Source organism: Panthera leo, chromosome A1 (genome assembly GCF_018350215.1).
Source record: "Panthera leo isolate Ple1 chromosome A1, P.leo_Ple1_pat1.1, whole genome shotgun sequence".
Taxonomy (NCBI): Eukaryota; Metazoa; Chordata; class Mammalia; order Carnivora; family Felidae; genus Panthera; species Panthera leo.
The window spans coordinates 194,915,587-194,934,694 of record NC_056679.1 but is presented as its reverse complement, the minus strand read 5'-3'; the positions used below and the strand labels follow the sequence as shown (position 1 = coordinate 194,934,694).

Here is a 19,108-nt window from a genome sequence, read left to right as displayed (position 1 = left end):
CTGGACCGCCGTTGGCCGCCACTCACCCTTTGAGCGGGCGGGGCTCTGGGATTCCGCACGCTTCTGCAGCCCCCGGGGCCAGCCTGCAACGCCTACAGACCACGTTTAGACCACCTACCTGCTCAGTGTCAGGCCTGTATTAGGGGCTGGGAATACAAGGACCCGGCAGTGAACACGACAAACCCCACACCTCCCTAAAAAGGACAAACGTTTCTTGACTCAGTCAATATTGAGTCCCATCCGTGAGCCAGCACTGTGTGCTAGGTATCCAAGGCGCAGTAGTGAAAGAGCCTGGCAGGGAGCGGAGGAAGCAGGCGATGAAAACGCAGTGTTAAAGGGATGAACGGTACCACGGGTGCAGAGAAAGGATCTCGAACTGGAGCCTGTTGGGGGGGCGGGAGAGGGGTTCTGGCTGACAGTAGGTTTCAGGCGGAGTTAATCTGAGTCAAGGACGGAGAGTACACGTTTATCTGATGAAGGAAGATGAGCTATTTGGGAAGGAGGGAGGCAGAGGGGACAGCAAGTACAAAAGTTGGAAGACAAGAGTGGGCAGGGCTTGAGAGGCAGTTAGACTGAGAGGCAGGGACAAAGAGAGGTGGAGAAATGAAGCGACAAGGATATGAGACCCACAGCCATGGGTGAAGACAGATGGAGGCAGAGATGCTCTAGGACACTAACAGAGAAACAGGCATGGCAAGACTCAGAACTTCAGTCACACACAGCCCTCTGCACACACACAAGCATCCGGGAGACTTCTTCTTGGAATATCCAAGGAATTTGCCAGAGGAGCCCAGTGTGAGTTACTAGTTTCAATGTTTATTTTGAGAGAGAGCGAGAGAGAAAGAGAGCAAGCGCACACAGGTGCACACAAGCAGGGGAGAGGTAGACAGAGAGGGAGAGAGAGAATCCCAAGCAGGCTCTATGCTGTCATTGCAGAGCCCAACTGGGGCTCAATCCCAGAGAGATCATGACCTGAGCTGAAACCAAGAGTCACGTGCTTAACCGACTGAGTCACCCAGCCTCCCCCGGAGTTAGTAGTTTCAAAGCCGTCTCATCAACAGAACTGCTTGGACAGCCTACTAATAACCCAGATTTCTAGGCTTCATCCTAGATTCACTGCCCCTTAATTTCCAGGTATACTTTTAGTACCCCTCCCCCTTTTGGTTTGGGGAACCACTGGTTGAGGAAAACTAAAGTCTTAATACATGAAACGTTTTTGAGAAGGTGTGCTCATAATTTAGTGTCTCACCTCCAACTCATCTTTTTTGGGCTTGCTTTATGAAAATGGATCTGGACCCTTTACATATTTTTTTCCTTTCCCCACTGGCAGGATGTTAAACCTTGTCAGTGAAGGCTCTGGAGAGGCACTGGAAGGGGAAAGGTTTTCCTTCCTGGTTCCAGTGTGTTCACTCACCAGGTCCTTTCAGTGTGTGTGGTTGCCTCATGGCCAGCTTCTGAGGACAGCTTCCTCAGCACCGGACTCCTGCTGTGTAACAGGAATGGGCAGTACCATGAGGCCAGCAGCTTCCCTCAGAATCTGTCCCCCTACAGTGAAGTGCCTCTCTTTGAATAGCTTTTTCCGGTACCCTCGAGGGAAATTTTCCAGCCTAGAGTGTGGCTTTCTAGCAAGTTCCACCTGCATGACATCATAACTACTTCTCTGTCATTCAGTGGGCCACGAGGCCTGGGATCTCAGCCTAGCATGGGGATTGGGGGATTCTCCCTTGGATGCTCTATGTTACTGTCTTGGCCCTACCAGCAGTGGCTGCTCCTTGTACCTGCTGTTTCTATATTCTTCAGAGTTCTCTTTCCTTCTTATAAGCCGATGCCTCATTATCACAGACTCATTATACTCTTTAAACTCTCCTTGTTCAAATTATGGTGTGGTTTCTCTCTCCTGATTAGACTCACGCTGATACAGGGAGTGGCAACAACCTGCCTACTTTGGTTTAGGAAAGAGGATAATGGATCTATCCTTGGTCTAGGTTCAAGAACATGAAACGGAAGGGATAAATCTAGGCCACTGACTCACGCCAGCTCTGAATGAGGAGGTCCACTTCCAGCATGGTGAGTGGTAAAGCATGGAAATTGGAGCCTATGTTAGTCTGCTCAGGCTGCTATAACAAAATATCACAGACTGGGTGGCTTAAACAACACTTATTTCTCAATTCTCATGGCTCTGGAGGCTGGAAAATCCAAGATCAAAGTGCTGGCTGGTTCGGTTCTCAGTGAGATCTCTCTTCCTGGCTTGCAGTGGTTGCATTCTTGCTATGTCCTCACATGGCAGACAGAGCTAGGTCTGGTGTCTCTTCCTCCTTTTATTATTTTTTAAATGTTTATTTATTTTTATTTAGAAAGAGCAAGAGGGCAAGGGGCAGAGAGAGAGGGTAAGAGACCAAGCAGGCTCCGTGCTCAGTGTAGAGGCCACAGGGCTCGATCCCATGACCGTGAGATCATGACCTGAGCCAAAATTAAGAGTTGGGTGCTTGACCAGCTAAGCCACTCAGGTGCCCCTCTTCCTCCTTTCATAAGGGCACCAGCCCTATTGGATTAGTGCTCCATGCTTAGGAGCCCATCTAACCTTTATCAGCTTCTCAAAGGCCCATCTCCAAACACAGTCATTTTGGGGGTTAGGGCCTCTACATGTGAATTTTGGGGGAAGAAATTTCAGTCTAGGCAGACCATACAAAGCCATATAGACCAGAGTTTGAATTTAAGCCCTTTCATTTGCAGCTGTATAACCTTGAGCAGATTTCTTTACCTCTCTAAGCCTTAATACCCTCATTTATAAAACAGGGATAGTTAAGGTGACTTTACAATTTAAGTTTATTTATTTAGAGAAAGAGCATGAGAGCAGGGGAGGAGCAGAGAGAGAGGGAGAGAGAAAATCCCAAGCAGGTTCCGTACTGTCAGTGCAGAGCCCGAAGGGGGACTTGAACTCACCAACCATGAGATCATGACCTGAGCTGAAACCAAGAGTCAGACATTCAACTGACTGAGCCATCCAGATGCCCCAAGTGACTACACAATTTTTTATCCAAACCTTCTGAGAGCGAAAGGGGATACCAGGACTATAGGGCATATACCATGACTGTTCCAGGCAAACTGGGACATATGGGTTCCTCAAAGCAATCTATTTGTGGTATTCTTGGGAAGAATAAGTAGGATTCTGTATGCAAACCCCTAGCACATTACTTGGCACAGGATAGGCATCAAAAACATTACAATTCTTATAATTGCTGGAATTTCTCCTTGCTTCCCTGGCACTGTCTCTTCCCCTATGGGCAAAATGCTCACCCCTTAGCCCTTCATCTCCTTCCCACCTGCCAGGCATTTCCTTAGGTCCAGTGAAGGCAAGGCTTAAAATCTTGGTAACACTGGGGTCAACTGTGCACTGGGGCTGGGAAAGCAAGATCACTGCAGAGGGGGAAGGGGCAGAGGATATTAAAGGAAAGGCAGAGGAAGACTGAACAGGTTAGAGAATTGAGGAAGAGGGAGGTTAAGCAGAGAGAGCACAATTTAATGACAGGCAACATTATGGAAACTCATCAGATAGGACAAATGAAGGTTGATCAGTGAAGAGGGGAAAATGTATAGGATTATAGTTCTTATATGCAAATATCTGAGTAAATTCCATTTATTTACATACAAATAAGCCTGAAATGCACTGCAGCAAATGTTAATAGAAGTTATCTGGCATGCATGTAGGATTACATGCAAAATCCCCAAATTTGAAAAATTTCAAATAGGGGTGCCTGGGTGGCTTAGTTGGTTGAGCGTCCAGCTTCAGCTCAGGTCATGATCTCATGGTTTGTAAGTTCAAGCCCCGTGTCGGGCTCTGTGCTGACAGCTCAGAGCCTGGAGCCTGCTTCCATTTCTGTGTCTCCTTCTCTCTCTGCTCCTCCCCCGTGCTCTGTCTCTCTCTCTCTCTGTTAAAAATAAATAAACATTTTTTTAAAAATTAAAAAAAAAAAAGAAATAAGGTCCTCAAACACTAAATTCCCTTAAAAAGATAAATACATGAAAATTTCATATAGCACAAAAGGGTATACAGGGAAAAGCAAGTTTCCCTCGTCTACCCTATTTACCCCTTTTTAACTTTTTTTTGGTTCATTTATTTATTTTTGAGCGGGGGGACAGAGAGAAAGGAGACAATCCTAAGCAGGCTCCATACATCAGCACAGAGCCTGATGAGGGGCTTGGACTCATGAACTGAGAGATCACAACCTGAGCTGAAATCAAGGATCAGCTGCTTAACGGACTGAGAAACCCAGATGCCCCTGACTACCCCTTTTTAAACAGAAGGCATACTATACACAATTTTACAACTTGCTTTTCTCACTTTACAAAGTATCAGAGTTTATTCTTGTACATATTCCCTTTGTTCTGTTCAGTGATACATAATGTTATATTATTCAGTTGTATTATAATTTATTCCACCAGTCCCTGTGGCAGAAACCATTGGTTGGCTAATCCAATACTCATTCCCAGTCTTTTCTCTCTTGCTCCTGTAGAGGCCAGATCCCTGCATCCCCTAAATATTTGCTTTCCCATCCTCCCTTGCAGCCAAGCGTGCCCTGGCCAATGAGTCAGAAGCAGAAGTCTGCTACAAGGTTTCTGGAAAGCTCTTGCTTTCTTCACAAGGGGAACAGATACCACTCCTTTCCCCTTCCTGACCAGAATATTGATGTGATATCTAGACTGTAACCATGAAAGAAATGCCAAGAGAATCACAGAGACGCTTGTTCTGACTGTGTGCTCACTCAACCAATGCCCACTGCAGCTTGCCTCCAGACTTGGTATGTGAGAAATGTAATTCCTTCTTTATTTCAGTTACTGCTACTCAGACTTCCTGGTACTTGCCCCTGATACATTCTTTTTCTTTCTTTTTTTTTAATGTGTCTTTTTTTTTTTTTTAATGTTTTACTATTTTAGAGAGAGAGAGAAACAGAGCTTGAGCGTGGGAGGGGCAGAGAGAGAGAGGGAGACACAGAATCTGAAGCAGGCTCCAGGCTCTGAGCTGTCAGCACAGAGCCTGACGCGGGGCTTGAACTCACGGACCGCGAGATGGTGCTGATAATGATTACATAACAATCCATATACCTAGGTCGTTGCTTAAAATTTTATGTAGGATAGGAGTGCCAAGGTGGCTCAGTTGGTTGAATCGTCTGACTCTTGATTTCGGCTCAGGTCATGCATGATCTCAGGGTCATGGGGTGGAGCACCTTGTACTGAGTGTGGAGCCTACTTAGGATTCTCTGTCTGTCTGTCTCTCTCTCTTCCTCAGCCCCTCTCCCCAGGTTGTGCACCGTCTCTCTCTCAAATTAAAAAAAAAAAAAAGTAAAATAAATGCCTAATGTGAAATTGCTATTCATTTTCAATTTTGATAGAGTCAGATTGCCTCTTAAAGAAGGTTTTCTTGGGGGCGCCTGGGTGGCTCAGTTAGTTAAGCATCTGACTTCAGTTCAGGTCACGATCTGATGGTTTGTGAGTTCTGATCTGATGGTTTGTGAGTTTGAGCCCCACATTGGGGCTTGGGATTCTCTCTCCCCCCTCTCTCTTCCCACCCCCCAACTTACGTGATCTCTCTCTCTCTCTCAAAAATAAACTAAAAAAAAAACCAAACTTTTTTGCCTCTCAAAGCTTTATTAACTACATTTTTATATCTTCAGATCTATGTGTACTACCATTACCAGTTCCAATATTATAGGTGATTTTTATTTCCATTTTTTTTCTACCTTTGCCACTTTTTTTATAATAAGTATGTATTAAGAATCACAGAGAAAAATATTTTTTAAAAAGCAGAATTTAGGAATTCTGAGTTCTAGACTACCCAGCAGTCTCCTTACTAGCCTTGCAAACTTGGATAAGTCACTTTATCATTAAACCAGCAGGTTTGAGAAATGGGCCCTTTCTGGCCAACAGTGTTGTGAGGATAGGAATGTGTAGGTGACAGGTTCACAGATAGTGGTTAGGTACCTTCGTCCCGGCAGACCTTACGCCTGGACCCCACCTACGCGAATATTCGGCCCTTCAGCAGATTCTGGGGTTAAGCTCTGCATAGAAAGGCCTTTGTAGCTGTTGTCTACTGCCTCCGGAATATTGAGTGTCTGGTTTTTTGTGTTATAACACAGGTATGTGTTAGCTGCCTCACTGCTTTAGCCACCAAGAAATCCTTAGCCTAGGTCAAATGTTCTGAGATGCAAGGGTCCACAGAGAAGCCCAGGCAGGAGAAGAGAGAGGCCGCAAAGCACAGGAGGCTTAGGGTGCAGGCTTGGGAGTGGTAGCATGGCATCAGGCAGAGTTGCAAATTGCCTGAAGCTGGCCTACAGCCATATTTTATTTAGTTCCTAAAGTGCTCAAAATATTTTTTGATTAGTTGACATTTATAAACATTGAGTTCGGTTGCATGACAGTATGAATGAACATTTAATGCCACTGAATTGGACATTTCAAAACGGTTAAAATGGTAAATTTTATGTTCTTTAAAATCCATTTGTGGGGCGTGTGAGTGGCTCAGTTGGTTGAGCACCTGATCATCCGACTTTGGCTAAGGTCATGATCTCACGGGTTGTGAGCTCGAGCCCCGCGTTGGGCTCTTAGCTGTCAGTGCAGAGCCTGCTTCTGATCCTTTGTCCCTCTCTCTGCCCTAGCAGGGAGGGGCAGAGAGAGAGAGAGGGAGATAGAGGATCCAAAGCTGGCTCTGTGCTGACAGCAGTGAGCCCGATGTGGGGCTTGAACTCACAAACCATGAGATTATGACTTGAGCCAAAGTTGGATGCTCAATTGACTAAGCCACCCAGGTGCCCCTCAAAATATAAACAGTAAAAAAAAAAAAATCCATTTGTAGATTGACATGTAAATGTAGTTATTTCTTTGTTACAAGACCAAGAAAAGCATTTTAAAAAATAACAATTCCAAACAAAGTTTCAAAAAGGAATACATTCAACTATAGTCCTCTTGGAAAGAATATTTTCATTGTATTTTTAAAAGTGAGAGCCAAACACTTTTATACTGTTAATAAAATGTTAAAAAAAGAACAGTGGGTGATCCAGATTTTGAATGTCTGCTGAAAAACTGGAAGATCTAGAAACTTATCTGTAACTGGTAAGACAGGCCAGATTAATGCTATTGCAACAAATAATCACAAAACCTCAATGGTTTAAAACAACAGATTTACTTCTTGTTCCTGTCATATGACCATTGCCTGTTGGGCAGTTTGGAGGAATGGCTCTATGCAAATAGTTTTGCTCAGAGACCTAGGTTGAGGGACCCCAAATGGGGTCCCAAATGGATCTTGAATATGGGGGCTAGTGTGCAGAGGGAAGACCTGAGCAAATAATCACAAGCTCCAAAGACTTCTCTTCCTGGAAGAGATATATGTCATTTCTCCTCACATTGTTTTGGCCAAAGCAGGGCCTGTGGTCATGCTGGTCTTTAAAGGGGGCAGGAAAGTACAATCCTGCCGGGCACCTGGAAGGAGGGGAAACAGCTATGTCAGAAAACAACACAATAAAATAAATCATACAAATGAAAAGTACAACATAGGGAATATAGTCAATAATATTGTAATAGTGTTATATGGTAGGTATTTATCATGATGAGCACTGAGTAATGCATGGAATTGTCGAATCACTGTGTGATATGCCTGAAACAAACATAACATTGCATGTCAACCCTACTTCAATTAAAAAAAAGAACAAAACATACATGGGGCACCTGGCTGGCTCAGTCAGTAGAGCATGCAACTCCTGTTGTGAGTTCAAGCCCCATGTTGAGTGTAGAGGTTACTTAAAAAAATAAATAAAATCTTAAAACAAAAACATAGTCAAACGACCACTAAGGACTCTTTAGATAAGGCACGAGCTCTTTGGGCCACCACGGTCCTCCGCACTCCTTAGTGAACTCCTAGCACTGCAGCCAAAGGTCAGAGGACAACTGTTATGCTGTCCCCTGGTGCCTTTATTCTATGCCAGACTTCTCTGGGGATCAAGGAGTTGAAGTTGTATTTAGTGAGATAATCTAGACAAACCTGTGTTCAATTCCTGGCTATTGAGGGCAATAAACCTCTCTGAACCTCGCTTTCTTTCCCTGTAAGATAAAGATAATAATTAGACCAATCTCATAGCATTATTGTGAGAAATAAGGCAATGTTCATAAAACATTCAGTTCAGTGCCTGGTATATAATAAGCACTCAGAAGCCACTCTTAGGATTATGCCAAGTTAGTTTTTAAATCACATAATACATAGAAAGTTTCTTAATGTAAACATTCAAAAAAATTTGTTTTAAGGTTTTTTTTTATTTTTGAGACAGAGAGAGACAGAGCATGAGCAGGGGAGGGGCAGAGAGAGAGGGAGACACAGAATCTGAAGCAGGCTCCAGGCTCTGAACTGTCAGCACAGAGCCCGACACGGGGCTCGAACTCGCAAACCATGAGATCATGACCAGAGCCTAAGTCAGATGTTTAGCTGACTGAGCTACCCAGCTGCCCCTATGTAAACATTTTTAAACAATCCAGATAAAGTGAAAGTTTCCTTCAAATCTTTATATTATTGTCTTCCACAGAGGCAGTAACTACTATCAGATTGCTGTGCATTCTTTCTAGACCTTGTTCTGTGGTTTCACAAATGCTGATAAACACATATGCATATATAGGTTTTGGTATATTTTTAAGTATATATACTGTACATAATTTGCAAGATGCTCTTTTTTTTTAACTTTTTAACATTTATTTATTCTTTAGAGAGAGAGAGAGAGAGAGAGAGAGAGAGACAGGGAGAGAGAGAGAGAGAGAGAGAGAGACAGAGAATCTAAAGCAGGCCCACACTGTCAGTGCAGAGACCAATGCAGGGCTTGAATTTATAAACCACGAACCATGAGATTGTGACCTGAGCTGAAGTCGGAGGCTCAACCAACTAAGCCACCCAAGTGACCCTGCAAGATGCTCTTTTTAATGAACAACATGCTCTGGGGATTTCTGTTATATGTGTGTAGTCTTGTAATATATATTTAAAAAAAAAAAAATTTAAATCCTGCAGATTACTAGGATTTCCCATGGATCCCAGAACTCTCAAACCACCTGGAAAGCTGTCTCTGTTGCATTACCTGGTGGCTTGCTTAAGGGCATGAAAGAATATTCCAGCCCTTCAGGGGTGTCTGAGGAGGCCAAACCCCTTTTCCTACTTGGGGCTATATTCTTCTTCCCTGGGCAGTAATGACAAGTAGGTAAATGAACAAGGACTTGAAGTCAGAGTCCTAGTTTCCAGTCCTAGCTGTGAGACCTTGGGCCACTTGCTTACCCTCTCTGAGCCTGTTTCTGAGAAGTGAGAACTGTGGTTGTTGTGAATATTAAATGAGATCATCTTTATAGAGAATATTAGTAAGGTTGCCTGGCTCATGGGCAGCATTCTGTAGAGTTTCAGGAGGTGATATGTTTGCAGAAAGTCAATGTCAAAGAAGGGAGGCATGCATTTCTAAGCCAGTAAAGGGTCTCTTTAGACTTTTATATGGTAAGGAGCAAAAAGAAAAGATGTTAGCAGTCTGGCAGGCAGGCCAATTAAAACATTCAGGCTGGCTTTTCTTTTTCTTTTTTTTAATGTTATTTACTTATTTTGAGAGAGGGAGGTGTGAACGCTGGGGGAGGAACAGAGAAAAGGGGGAAGGAGAGAATCCCAAGCTCCAACTCATGAAGATCGTGACCTGAGCCAAAATCAAGAGTCAGATGCTTAACCAACTGAGCCACCCAGGTGCCCCAGTGACTAATTTTCAAAATCCCTCAAATACCTAAAGGGATAATGTATGGTATTTTATCCTGTTTTATTTATTTATTTATTTATTTATTTATTTATTTATTTATTTATTTATTTTAAAGATTTTATTTACTTTTTAAAGAGGTATCATTAGTGTACTAGGTTTTTTATTTTTAATGCTTATTTATTTTTGAGAGAGAGAGAGAAGAGAGAAGATAGAGAGAGAGAGAGAGACAGAGAGAGAACATGAGTGGGGAGGGGCAGAGAGAGAAGCAGACAGAATCGGAAGCAGGCTCCAGGCTCTGAGCTGTCAGCACAGAGCCCGGGTTCAGGGCTCAAACTCACAAACGGTGAGATCATGACCTGAGCTGAAGTCAGAGGCCTAACCGACTGAGCCACCCAGGCGCCCCTAAAGATTTTATTTTTAAGTAATCTCCACACTCAGCGTGGGGCTCAAACTCACAACTCCAAGATCAAGAGTCACATGCACCACCCACTGAACCACCTGGGCACTCCTATTTTATTTTAATTCCAGTGTAATTAACATACAGTGTTACATTAGTTTTGGGTATACAATACAGTGATTCAACAAATCCATATATTACTCAGTGCTCCTCAAGAAAAGTGTACTCTCTTTCCCTGGTTTTTCTTTTCTTTTTTTTTTTTTAATAGGCTTCACACCCAGCCTGGGGCCCAATGTGGGGTTTGAACTCATGACCCTGAGATCAAGACCTGAACTGAGATCAAGAGTCGGACGCTTAACCAACTGAGCCACCCAGGTGCCCCAGTAATCTCTGTTTTAAGGATCAAAGTTTCCATATTTGTATTATGGAAAATGTATATGTATTAAAATCTATTCTTAACACTGAATTTCTTTTGAAAAATAATACATGTACATGTTTAAAAAATTGTCAGTACCAAAGGGTACTTTGGATGAATGAAAAACTAAGCTGTTCTCCCACCCTGGCCCAAGTTCACCTCGTTAACAATCATTAACAGTTTCTTATGACTCCTTCCAGACATAGACATAACCTGTGCATGTACAGCAAAACCATCCAGATATGTGTAGAGATAAGTAGAGCAATAGAGTATACCTTAATAGAAATAATCGCCCCATGGCATTGGTTCCCCTTCTTTACTCTTTCCATTTTCTGCACTTTGCTTTCTCCATCTACTGGTATCTCTTGGAAATTGCTCTGTGACTGTACACATAGATCTGCCTCATTTTCTCTATGGCTGCTTGACAGTCCACTGTAAGAGTGCATTGTACTGCAGTACTATATCTAACCAGTTCCATATAGCTCTAGATTTGGGTTGTTTCCTCTCTTTCTAGTAGGAGCAGTGCTGCAATCCATGTTATTTCATTAGAGCTTTGTTCGCAGGTGAGAATTTAACAGTGAAAGACACACACAGGCATGTATTTTTAATTGCCCTTCATAAGTGATTAGCTATGTTTGGGAAAAACTGATCCACTTGATATTTTTAGGATCATTCCTTTCCTAATATTCCCTGTTCCCCAACTTCCTCCACCACCACCAGGCTGAGTTTTCTGGGATTTTGCCCATGTTTCTTCCTTCCCTGCTTCTCATAGCTTTGGGGAAAATTGGCAGGAAGAAAGGGTGAGGTAGTGTAGAAGAGGGGTATCCAGCTTTTGCTTGGCAGTGGAAAGAGAAGCAGGAGGCTGGGGACTCTCCCCTAGCTGACTCAGATAGCCAGATCAGGGTATCTCAGCCTTGGCACTATTGACTTTTTGGTCAGAAAGTCCTTTGTCATGGCAGGGGCGTGGTGGTGGTGGTGGGGTCTCTCTCTTCTGCGTCTGTGAATCCCTGGCCTTTGCCCACTGGATGCCAGCCGTCCCTCTACTCGGTTGTAACTAAACCTGTTAAGTCCCCTGGGGGGAAATCTCCTCGGACTCCCTGCCTTGACAGTTCACTGGTGGTAAATCATTCACTGAACATTTACTAAGTATCCAGCACCTGGGGCCTGAGGGTTTCATGATCTGAGTGGGGAGGCTAGCACAGGAGAGTGCCAACTTGCTCTCTCCTTTGGAAGACAGTAACAGCCACTTGAGGGTTCTTGTCTACATTCACCCTCTGGTAATCCGTTTCCTCTTCCTTCCTTCCTACCTCCCGTTACACAACACAGTACATAAATATGGTCTCGTAAAACTTTCACATAATACATTGTCCTCATCGCTCCCAAGCTCGGAGATTCTCTAGGGGCAATAACTATTGTTTTAAATTTAGAACCCTTCCTATGCACTTACATACTGATTTTCACATACAGAAATCAGGAGTTTTGTTTTTTGCTTTGTTTGTTGAACTTGATTTTCTTTCTTTTTTTTTTTCAATTAACAGTCCAAATAACAAATGGAGACCCATCCGTATCTGTGTAATTCTACCTCATTACTTTTTAAACTACTGCATGGTATTCTATATTATGTGCATATCACTAATCACTTTGCCAGTTGATGAGCAATTACATTTTTAGTTTTTAAATATTTTAACAAAGCTGACAATGCTGCAGTTGAACACCGTGGTATAGGCTTCTTTGTTAAAAAAAAAAAAAAAAAAAGTGGCTATCAACCAAGAAGTGCTATTATTGTTTTGGGTGATACACAATTTTAATAGTGATTGCCAAATAGCCTTACACAAAGAGCCGTTTCACTTAAAATTCCCTCCAAACGTGATTAAGAATAGCCAAGACTGTTATCATAGGCCATCTGGGTTCAATTACAATCTGTAAATTTAAAGTTTTGCAAATCTGCTCTCATTAGCATTTCAATTTGGAGAGTCAATTTGTAAAAGGCAAATCTCTCAGTCCACCCTTTAAGAACTCTTCCAGGGGCTCTTCATTGCCAACAGAATAAACTCCAAACCCTTAGCATAGCTGGCACGATCCGGGCAGAGGGGTGCGGGGGTGGGATGGAATGGGTGGGGTGTTGGAATAGGTGGGTGGGTGTCCTTACTGTAGAAAATTTTAGCAGCTTTTCTCTCTGGGTTAAATTTCATCCGAAGCTTTCTTAGTCCCAGATGCCTGGTTGGGGGCTCCGGGGCCAGCAAAGTGCCCCAGTCTGTTGGATGGGTGACGGAGAACAGAGACGGCATCCAGATCATCTCTGATCCCAGCCCTTAATAGGAACCTCATAAATGCTGAATGAGCTAGGCCGATGCGGCAGTGGGCCCTGGAGGGGGCAGAGGGACGCTCTCACTTGGCTCCTGGGGCGGCCGCGAGTCTCCAGTCTGGGGCCAGACCCTGCTCAGGGAGCGACAGGGGACGCGCCCGGGTCTCAGCAGGCTGCTGCCGGTCCCCTCCACGGAGACGCTCCAGGTGCTCCTTTACCAAATTTTCTGCAAAACTTAACGGGAGACCACATGCCTGGAATGAGAACTGACCGAGGCGTCTGTGTATTGCCTTACAGAATGCTCATGGTGACCAACAGAGGGCCCAATAACACACCGAGGGACGTGGACAGGACCGGGCTGGAGCACCACTTAGCCCCTGAAGTGCTTCGGGCAATCTTTGGGGGGATCCGTGTAGGAGTTTGACAAATTACCTTTTAAAGTAGTAACGACACGAAAGAAGCCCCCACAACCCTAGCAATTCGAACACTGAATGGCAATGGGGGTGACGCACAGGATGTTGCACTAAGGACCAAGCCGAGCAGAGACTTTACGGTTCCTTGGCAGCAAGAGAGAGGGAAGACCTCAGCGAACTCCCACGAGCCCGCCATGGGGCCGGCCTGCCGCAGCACTTGCCACGAACAGCAGGGTGGACATCTGTGTTCTCAAACTCGGCAGCAGTTTTCACGGGCGACCTCTTTACACGATCTTAGGTACGCGACGGCCGCTACTTTCCCCTTCGGTGTTCCCTTCACTGTGGTCCAACAATAGTGCTGACTAATGGTGAGAGCCAGCAAGTGCCCTTAGGCGGCCGTATGGAAATAAAAAAGTTGCTATAAGAAGAAAAAACCCAAACAACGGGAACTTTACCACTTGGCTTCCCTGGTACCAAACTGCAGAACAGGCGGGAGAGGGGGCGGGAGAGGGGCCTCAGGGCCAGACCCAACAAGTGAGGGAGAGAAAGGAAAGAGGACGGAAGCCGGGGCCAGAAAGAGCCTCAGGATCTCCCCAGAGGGCACGGAGGCCCTGGGGCTCGGTCTCCTTGGCACAGTCCAACCCCCGCGTCAATCAGCTCCGTCTCGCTTTGTGATTGGCCAGGGGCTCCCTTGGCCTCCCTGGCGCCCACCTCCTAGTTGCTTGGGGTTTACTTCCCCAAAGTACACGGGCCCCCACCTTGTGGAGCAACCGCTCCTGCATGGAAAACCGATCTCCGCCCAGGGGAACACATTTTATCGAATGGGAGCGGCCGCACGCACTTATTGGCTACTATGGGTATCGGTTAAAGAACTCCCCACCCTCTTTTTGACGTACCTTTAAGTAATTGGTCTCTCTCAATGCCAATCCGTTACTAGGGAAACGAGATCCTCACAGTCTCATAGGCATGAGTCTAAGCCAATCAAGAGCCACGCCTTCATCCTGAGGCAATACCCAATTGCTGCTCGAAGAGCCCAGAGGACGCAGTCGGGATTGGTCACAAGCCTGCTCGACCTGGCCGCAACAAGTTAGGCTGAGTCGCGGTTATATAGACCGGCGACGGAGCACGCGTGTGTGCGGACGCAGTTGCGTGAGGGGATTTTGCCTTTTGCCGTGCTGTGGAGCAAAGCTTGTTCCTCTCCCGCTCAGCCGCGCAGGTAGTCTGGGGTGTGGGCGGGGCGGGGCGGCCCAGGGACGAAGACGAGCTGGGACGGTCGTGAGAGGGAGGAGAAGTCCGAGCGACGGCGGCGGCCGCGCGAGGCGTGCACACCACCCCCCCCCCAAACGGCCGCAGGCGGGCGCACGGGCGCGCGGAGTTTCCCCGCCCCCTCTTCGCCGCGCTCCCACCGGTCGGCGCGCGTGGCCGTGTCCGCGGCCGCCTCGTGCGCGTGCCACGCCCAACGGCCTCGCGGGGCGAGAGCGAGCCGCGGCCGCCGCCCGGGCTCCAGAGCGATCTCGGGGGCCTGGGGCCTCGCGCGGCGGTCTCGCCGGCCTTTCCCGCCCGCCGCCTCCCTCCCGCGCGCCCGCAGAGCCTTCCCTCCCCTGGCGAGGGGCTCCAGTTTGGCCCGGACCCGAGGAGGCTTTTATTTTGGGGCGGGGCGACACGAAAGCGCGATGAGGGTTTTTCGACTCGGGAAGCAGAAGTGCAGCGCTTCGGCTTCGCAGGGAGTTAAAGGGGGAGCAGCGAATGCATGGATAGTGAGAGGAGATAATAACCCTTGTGTTTTCTAAGCCCCCACTGTGTGCCAGGCACTGTGCTGAGCAACTTGTGTGGCTCTCATGCGCTCCCACGAGGATCCGAGGAGGTAGGTGCGGGGATTTGCCCTATGGCAGTGGATTCGGTGGGCCCGCGGTGGAGAGGCGTGCTCAAAGGCACACAGACGGTAAGAGGCAGGTGCTGGTTGGAACCCGCGGGCCGTCTGACTCCTAGTCCCGCAGCCTCCTTTCGTCCTTGTGCCAGCGCCCTGCGCGGCTCCAGGGCGCCGCTGTCCCCGGAGCCCTGGTCCCTGGGGGCAGCATCAGCCTGGCGAGGCCAACTGCTGCGAAGAGTGCATTGGCGTTTGTACTGGAGCCACTTGTGGGCTTCAGGGAGACGCGGGTTGGAAGTGAGATTATGACAAAGGACACGAGAGGCTTTGGGCTTTCCTTTCTACGTGTATTCGCACGGAGGGACGTGCCGCCCTCCACGCTTCCGGAAAAAGGATAGAATCGAATGAATACGTGCGAATGAACGTGGACGGTGTTCCTCCTCGGATTTGATACTGGTGGTGGGAAAGTCCCGCCAGCAGCCAGTTAGGCTCCGAAATTGGTCTAGACCTTGAAACCTTTTTCTTGTCTTCACCGGGGCAGGCTTTTGAGAAGGACCTTCGGGAGGATCGCTTGACTTCCTCGTTTTGTAGTTGGAGAAAATGCGAGTCAGAGCGATGAGTTTCACATCTCGCCCGCCTGCGTGGGTTGAAATGCGAAGTTGGGACGGAAAGGATGGTGCCCAGTTACAACATAAATTTAACCACTGGAGCTTATTATGCTAGGTGAATTACGGGTGATTGAGAGGTGTTGGAAGTCTTGCCCTTAACGCCAGTCGGGACCTGGCAGTCGGGATCTTCTGCGGATGAAAGCCTCTCTGCATTCAGTTCATGTGTTGAGCGTTTCCTGTTAGGTTCCTGTCTGTATGCTGCAAATACAGAAGACACCTTCAAAGACGAGTATAGGTTTGCGATATTTGAAAGGCAGTATGCACCTTGGCTTAATAAAATAGTTGTAGGTCCAGGGGCGCCCGGATGGCTGTTGGTTAAGTGCCCGACTGGACTTGGGCTCAGGTCACGATCTGTTGGTGAGTTGGAGTTCCCCCTCGGGCTCTCTGCGCTGACGGTGCAGAGCCTGCTTGGGATTCTCTCTCTCCCTCTCTGCTCCTCCCCTGCTCGTCCTCACTTTCTCTCTAACTAAACTTAAAAAATATAGTTGTAGGTTCAGATCATTACTTGACATCACAAATATCTCTACTTGAGAAAAAAACTACAATAAAAGTTTTGCGACTAGCTCTTGTGAATTAATTTTGCTTGGAATGGCTTTCAGCCTTCCTTCAGAGCTTTTAGGATTGGTCTTTAAAGAATTTTTTTGTAGTAGGAGGGAATACATAATTTACATCCTTGTTAGGAAATTAAAAAACTACAAAGAATCAATATTTGTAAGTGTTTCCATTTCCCAGTACTTTCCATGTTTGTTAACAGAAAGTAGCAATAGATAAATCAAAATACTGTATGGCCAAGTTTTTTGTTGATGTTGCCATAAATAACAGATTGCTTTAGAATGTAACATTGTTTTACTTAGAACTGGCCTTCTCATGTAGCCATTTTAGTTACCTTTATTTAGTTGGGGTTGCCTATTGAGTTAGCATTAGGTTTCAAATGTTAAAACATGACATAGAAACTGTTAATTTTTTAAATCCAGCTGGTGGTATCACTGCTGGGAGTAGAATATATCAGAATGAAATATCCTTATGCATTGAGAGAAACTTTTGTTTCTCTTTCAAGTATTTCTTAACCTGTTCTTTGCCTCAGGCGAATGGTTATCAGTTGGTCAGGAATATGAAAACGGAGGTATTTTACAGATTGGTAGCCTGGTTGATCTCTTGTGCGTGCGTTTATTAGGAACAAACGAAGCAAATTGTGATAATACAAGGCTGGTGAGCCTCCCTTCTTCCCAGCCAAGTCACGTTACTTTTGTTATTAAATCCTGTGTGTCTAAGCTCTTGTGCTTCTAACTGATAGAAAAGTAGGCACTTCTTTGTTCTTTAACTCACATTCAGTTTGCTGTTCTCAGCTGACAGTCTGCTAAGGGTGCATCGGAAGATTTGGTAATGTTTGTTGCTGACCTACTTGCGGTCGTTTTTTCTTTTTTCTTTCCTTGTAATTTACATTATTATTTTGTTCTTTTAGTACTTTGCATAGAAAGTAAAGGGTAGAGGTTAGTTTTAAATGTTTACAGGTTCATGCCTTAAACTTAAATTTTTATAGGTTTATGAATTGTATGTGGTTCTTAGGATGGTTGGGGCAATGTTAAAAGATGAAATTTAATATAAAGCCTGAATTTGTGACCAAAACCAATTTTTTCTTTTTGCCAGTTTAATTACCTCCTTGATCGTTCAACATTTTGTAATTAGGTTGTTTTTTTTTTTTTAATGATATTTCAGAATTCACACATGCATTGTCCGTTCTTTTGCAAAGAGAATTGTCAGAGTAAGTAGGTTTAAAAACTGCTTTCCCCCCCTCCCCTGGCTAGTCAGTTAATAGCTAGTAGGAAAAACCTTTAGTTGCAACACTGCCCTTCCAGCCATGTAGTTAAATTTAGATTCAGCAACTGTAATCTCACTTGTAGTTGCTGATCACACTGGTGGTTAACTAGGTTTATTATGTTTTTCAAACTTAAAAATCACCTGTTTATTTTTTTTTAAGTATCCTTGGACACCCTGTTTGGCCTGGGTGGGGAAAGCTGAATTGCAAGCCAGGTGATAATGGTGAAGAGCCAGGGTTAATCTGCACATGAAGAGTGGCCTTTATAAAACAAAGTAATTAAAACATTTTTCTCACAGATTGTGGCCTTAGTGTCTTCAGATGAATTGATTTCCCCTTTCATCCTCTGGCAGTTTGTCATGTTGTACTATTGTTCAGCTGCTCAGCTTGTTGTATTTCAGGTATTTAAAAAAGTAAATGCTAGAGATGGTTCAGAGAAAGTGGCTTCCTAGATGGGGCACACTGCAACTCTGGGGATGTTAAATGGCTACTTAACAGCATCATTGTGTATTTGTATAGCCCTTTATATATTCTAAAAGTGCTTTTACATGTCTTAGTAGTCTTATGTTTTTACTTACAAAGGGTATTGAGGCTCTGAAACCCAAAAAGTTGTCTGTTTTGTAAAGCTTATATGTCTAGCAGTGAATTGTAGAGTGTAGCTATTTCCTTATTCAAAAAAGTTTGTAGGATTCAGAATCTGGAGTCCAAAACCTTTTCAGCCTTTTTTAGGTTATGACTCAGGTATACCCTGTGTTCATGGACTCTCTGAGCCTGCTCTGTGATTTGTGAAATCTAAAGGATGGGAAATTCATGTTTTCAGGAATTTCATAGATGAGGCAGTAGTGTTAACCATAAAGTGTTTTTTCCCCTCACTGACAAAGAATGTAGATTGTTGCCCAATTATAAGTCCAGCCGATTAGCTTTTAACTTTGGAGTGGGGAATGGATGGATATTAAAAAACCAAGAAAAGCTAGTAAATTGTTAGGTTTTTTCAGTTCATTTTGAAGTTTTTCTCTTTTGAGAAAACTTGAGTTTGAGATAGCTAGAAATTGATGTTGAATAAAATACTATTAACGAAATGATTGCCCTTAGATTTCCTTAGTTTTTCCACTAACGTCCTTTATCTGTTCCAGGATCCAATCTAAGATAACACATTGCAGTCTCTTGAGTCTCTCTCTGATCTGTCACAGTTTCTTTTCTTTCTTTGTCTTTTATGACCTTGACACTTGATCTAAATTTGGGTACACTTGGTGTTATAGGTAGACTGAGGTTATGGATTTGGGGGAAGAATACAGAGGTGACTTAGCCTTCTTATCACATCAAGGAGTACATAATGTACTGGTTGAATTTAACCTTGGTCGATTAAGTGGTGTCTACCAGGTTAGGATTTTTCCCCTTGTTTTCTTTGTTAAAAACCAGTCCCCAAGGAAGAGGAGGATCAGAATTTGTGGACATAAATTAGCTATGTA

General features: G+C 45.0%; 1 protein-coding gene and 2 long non-coding RNA genes across 5 annotated transcripts in view; 2 read left to right on the top strand and 1 right to left on the bottom strand.

Annotated features, from left to right (window-relative positions):
- Positions 1-22: 22 nt before the first annotated feature.
- LOC122226003 lies at positions 23-10,461 on the top strand. Its single transcript, XR_006205449.1, has 4 exons — positions 23-795; positions 1,986-2,067; positions 4,567-4,799; positions 10,424-10,461. It is a non-coding gene; the product is annotated as an uncharacterized LOC122226003 (long non-coding RNA).
- Positions 7,157-14,107, bottom strand: LOC122225992. Of its 2 annotated transcripts, XR_006205438.1 has the most exons (4): positions 14,047-14,107; positions 13,308-13,706; positions 8,033-8,091; positions 7,157-7,473 (listed from the first exon to the last, which is right to left on the bottom strand). It is a non-coding gene; the product is annotated as an uncharacterized LOC122225992 (long non-coding RNA). The 2 variants fall into 2 exon arrangements; XR_006205439.1 differs by lacking the exon at positions 13,308-13,706 and having other exon boundaries at positions 14,047-14,100.
- Positions 14,108-14,165: 58 nt separating this feature from the next.
- Positions 14,166-19,108, top strand: part of G3BP1 (G3BP stress granule assembly factor 1) — a 36,590-nt gene continuing 31,647 nt past the window's right edge. Inside the window, exon 1 of one of the 2 annotated variants that reach the window (XM_042948628.1) lies at positions 14,166-14,504. The gene's annotated coding sequence lies outside the window, so the exon portion shown is untranslated. Of the gene's footprint in view, positions 14,505-14,938; positions 15,153-19,108 lie in introns of those variants that run through there. The other variant, XM_042948637.1, reaches the window with a different exon arrangement.